Source organism: Helianthus annuus, chromosome 6, assembly GCF_002127325.2.
Source record: "Helianthus annuus cultivar XRQ/B chromosome 6, HanXRQr2.0-SUNRISE, whole genome shotgun sequence".
In the NCBI taxonomy this organism is placed as follows: Eukaryota; Viridiplantae; Streptophyta; class Magnoliopsida; order Asterales; family Asteraceae; genus Helianthus; species Helianthus annuus.
In genome coordinates this window covers 121,407,812-121,412,594 of record NC_035438.2, presented here as the reverse complement: position 1 = coordinate 121,412,594, position 4,783 = coordinate 121,407,812, and positions in this window count along the sequence as shown.

Sequence of the window (4,783 nt, the reverse complement as noted above, 5' to 3'; positions counted from 1 at the left end):
CGATCCCAAAAGCACGGAAGCTTGACGAAAGGGGGAGCCTGAAGAAAAAGAGTCTAAGCGAGAGGGGGAGCAACGGAAGCTCGTAAACAGATCCACATGGATTCTGTTTGAGAAAGAGGGAGTCTATGGTTGCTGAAACCGTCAAACCTTCAAAAAGACTCAGAGAGAGAGAGAAAGTCAAGTTGCTACGAGTTTGACTACAGATTGACTGCGGCAATATCCAAGGGGGAGTCTGTTAGTGCAGAATGTCTATCGCCTTCGTCAATCGGAACCGTAGCTGAAATAGAAGTAAAATAGGCTTTATATTGTAATTTGTTAGCAATAGGCAAGGTGGCATTATTGTAAATAAGGGGAAATCCCTTATAATCTTGTGCCTATAAATAGGAGCCTTAGGGTTTAGATTTAGAACTTTTGCCACATTAGAGCTTGGAGAGCTAGGTGCTTAGAGAGAGAAACTAGAGAGAGAAAGTGGTAAAACGTGATTCACGGAGCTTGTATTCGTCACATCATAAATAGAATCACCGATTAGTGTACGTTATTGTGTGTTCGGTCACGCACGTTCACGGTTTCCGCACGTCGAACGTTCGTTACGCAATCGAACGGTATCGAAACCGATCCTACACTCACACACTCTATGATGGACAATGGATGATGGTGGTGGATGATGGTGTTGTCATGGTGGTGGGTGGTGGATGAAGTGTGAGAGAGGTGGTGTGGCAAGGGATGAGTTGCAATGAAACCAAGCACTCCTATTTATACGCTGAACAGAAGGCTGGGCACGGCCCCGTGTCCGCTGGACACAGCCCCGTGCCTGTCTGACACTCTCTCTCTTCATTAATTGTAATTCGCAATTGCAATTAATGCGCCTGCTGTACTTTTGCCACGCTCCCGTGTTCACTGGGCACGGCCCCGTGGTGGGCAATAGAAGCTTCTATAGGTTTGTCTTTTCTGCTGCTTCTTGGGCACGGCCCTGTGCTGGCTGAGCACGGGGCGTGTTCAGTCTTCTGCCTTCTCTATTTTGCTTGGGAGGATGCTGTTGAGGGGTCGGGCAATCCACTTATGTTCCTTTTCTTGTATTTATGTTAGATTTAGCTGTCTTTTTGCTTCTTTTGTGAATTTGAGCTTATTTAATCCTGAAAATACAAAAGGAAGACAAAAACACTCTTTTTCCAACATTAGTACTTAAAAAGGGTTAGTTTTATGCCTCATTTGATGTAATTTATATGTTGCATTTTACACACATCAAATACCCCCACACTTGAATTTTTGCTTGTCCTCAAGCAAAACTCTTTAATACGTGGCTTACACTCCCAAATGGAATGGGTAGAAGAGAAGTTTTTGGCTTGTCATAGAGTGTCGGGAATCCAAGATCTTTTCGGTTTTATTTTTATTTATTTACAATCCTATTCGTTATGATTTATTTAGAACGTTTCATAGGAGAAATTACTTATTTGGGCATAGCATGCCTTTTTAAAATTCCATTTATATACAAGTTCACATACCTCACGGGAGAAATCACTCACACTCGGCCGAAGGTGTATTTTTAGTGAATCACTCGAGAGCGGCGTGGAACTTATCCCTACCATAGGCTTGCCAAGCAATCAATCCTCCTCCTTTTTAACTTGTTACCTTTGTAAATATCAAGAGGACTTTTTGGGTAAAGGTTTGGGCTAAAGGTGGGTAGTTGGGTTAGTGGTTAGTAGAAAAGGGCAAAAAGTGTAAAAAGCGTCGGTTTTCGTAAAACATTTTGTTTTAGTGACTTTTTATTCTTAATGAAGTATTTCTTCAAACAAGCTTTTGTTTTAAGAGCTTTGTTTGTTTATTTCTAACTTCATCATTTTTTTAGTCACACGAAAACCGAGCTTGTTACTAAAATAAAGGGTAAAAATAAAAAGGGTTTTGGTAAGTAAAAGGGTTTTAGGGTAAAGAAATGAAAGGTTTAGGTTCAAAGGGGTTAACTAGGGGGAGTTTTTTGGGTAGGTGAAAAGAAAAATAAAAATAATGGTTTTGAAAGAAAAAGGGTTAGTCCTAATGCCTCCATCATTTACTTACTTGGGTTTAAGTTGGTAAGGACCGGGAATGAATCGTCGTGGCAAGTTCTAGAGTCGTAAGAACCAAGCGGGTATTCACACAAGAAACGAAAAATGAGCATTTAGTCTAAAGATGTGTATTTGTATGCTCAATAAAGGCTCAAAACTCACTTTTCATGGGAATGGGTTTTTTTATGTGATCAAGTATATATAATCGAATTTTAACTAAGCTTGTCATGCCGTTTCATAATTTTCTTATGTTAGTTCTTTTTATCACGACGCTGTCGGTTGTAAACTTGCAAAAATATAACCTTATTGATCTTAGAATTCCCAACTTAAACTTTAGACAAGTAAAAAAAAATGAATTTTTTTTTTTGAAAAAAATTTGGGGTGGTTAGCGGTTCCAATAAAGTTTTGTGTAAGGCTTATTTTTTGGACTTGCAAAATTTCAAGGTTTTAGCATCCCCCCAACACTTAAATTACACATTGTCCTTAATGTGTCCCAAAAATGAATTTTTAGGTTGATTGAATGTGTAACATGGTGTTTAAAAGCAAAAATTTATGTTACTGGCAGCCTGGACACGGCCCTGTGTCCGTTGGACACAACCCCGTGGTGAACTGCCAGTAATGAAAACTTACAGAAGGTGGACACGGGGGCATGTTGGCTAGACACGGCCCTGTGTCTGGCAAAAATCTGCAGGAAAGTAACCAAACAGCAGGTCTGGGAGGTGAGCACGGGGGCGTGTCGGCTGGACACGTCCCCGTGTGGACAGTCTGTAAGCCTGAAAAATAGGTTCCTTTTCCTCCGGTTTTTCCATCCTAGCCTTATGAGTGCTAAGGCTTAGCACTCTAAACCTCGATTTGTACCTGTTTCATCACTAAATACCACACCAAGCAACACAAACATCCTACATTACCATAGTTAATTGTTCCAAGCATAAAGTAAAAGAAAAATAAAGCGGAAAATAAAAGTAGTCAAGGAAAGTAAACTGTTCAGCACTTGGCACGCAGGCCACAAACTGTTCGATAGATAAAGGGACTTTAACCTGTGGGCTCACCATCAACCCGCTCCTGCTCCTTCAACCCCCTAGTCCATGTCCTCGTCGCTGTCATCACCTCCATCCCCCTGACCTGCCATATACTCCCGGATGCTGCCGATATCGTCTTGTATATCGTTGATGTTTCGTTCGATAGCTCCGACCCGGTGGTATGTATTGTTGGCAAGGTTGTAGGTGTTCCTGGTACACATGAGGTTTTCCTGCAAAAGATCATGTAAGCTTTGAAAGTTAGGAAAACCGCCTCCTTGTGAGGAGGATTGACCCGGATCACCATGGGGTTGATACTGGTAGTGAGGAGGTGGTGCGTGAAGAACTAGGGCCTCCTGCGGGTTCCATGCAAGGCCTTGCGTCCTTTGGAAGCTCACTGACCCGTCTTCCGCCTCATAAAGTAAGTTCATGGCTCGGCAAATGTGATAGTCAACTCGTCCCGACCATGGGCTTCTTTCAAAGAACCTAGGGATGCGCGTGAAGTGCTTGAAGAGGTGGTACACCCATCCTCCAAAGAAGATAGGTGTTGGAGCACGAGCAAGGCGGTTGAGATGCATGTTTCGTAGCAGGAGATATGGAACATCGAGAGGCTTCCGGTTGTGGATACAGTGAAGGACAACCAAATCTTTCAACCCTACAACGCCACTACTGTCGTGACGTTGGTTAAGAGAGTAGGCGAGGAGCCTGTGAATGTAGCGATACAGTGGATCCCTCAGCGTAGTACTCTTGGTGCTGCTAGGGTTGTAGATTCCTTCACCGATTTGGGCCCATGCGGCTTGACGTTCATTTTCACCCAAATCTCGTAATCCCCCGGTATTTTCCTCATTTCCCGATTCCTCTTCCCCGTACAGTCCCACTATAGCTCCAAACTGTGCCATAGAGATCGAGTACCTCGTCCCGCCACACCGAAATGCAACCCCTTCATTGTCGAACGGGTCACACCTTGAAGTGAAGGTAAAAGTACTATAGAACTCCATGGTGCATTGATGCACTGACCGAAGCCGAGTGTTTAATGCAACCCCTAGTGGTCCCGTAACGATGTTGTTGAATCGGTCCAGCTGGTTTACCAAGGTTAACAGGTCCGTGCATGCTCGTCTGGGGTACTCCTCGGGCCTTGTTTGAAGTAACTCGTATCTTGCCCTAGCATCGAGCTCACTTGCATTGAACCTTGTGAACTTTGCCATCTGAAAGAATACACCAAAAGTTAGCACGAAACAGTGAGATTCTGAAAGAAACTGCAAACAGTGGGCTGGACACGGCCCCGTGTTCAGCGGGCACGACCCCGTGTCCAGACGTCTGTAACCCAAAAACTTCATTTTTCGTCCCGGTCCCAGAAATCTGAAAATTTTTGGCCAAGTAGGTGCGGTTTCCCCCGAAAATGAAACCCCAAGTGGCGTTTTTCCCAAAACAACCCGTTTACCCCTTCAATTTCATCCTTTTCGGTTCAAAAACAAGGGTTTGAGGTTTTAGTGAGAAATCAGGCAAATCTATCAACAATTCAAGTGTACTTACTTCCCATTACACTAATCTAAACTAATACTAATAGATTATATCAAAAATTTGGAGTTCGATCCGGATGAACTTGAAGAACCCTAGATTTTTCCCCAAATTTTTGATGTTTAACTACATGCAAGTAACTAATCTAACTACTAATGATGATAGAATCATACCTTGATGTTGTTAAACGTGGAGGTAACGTCGGAAATC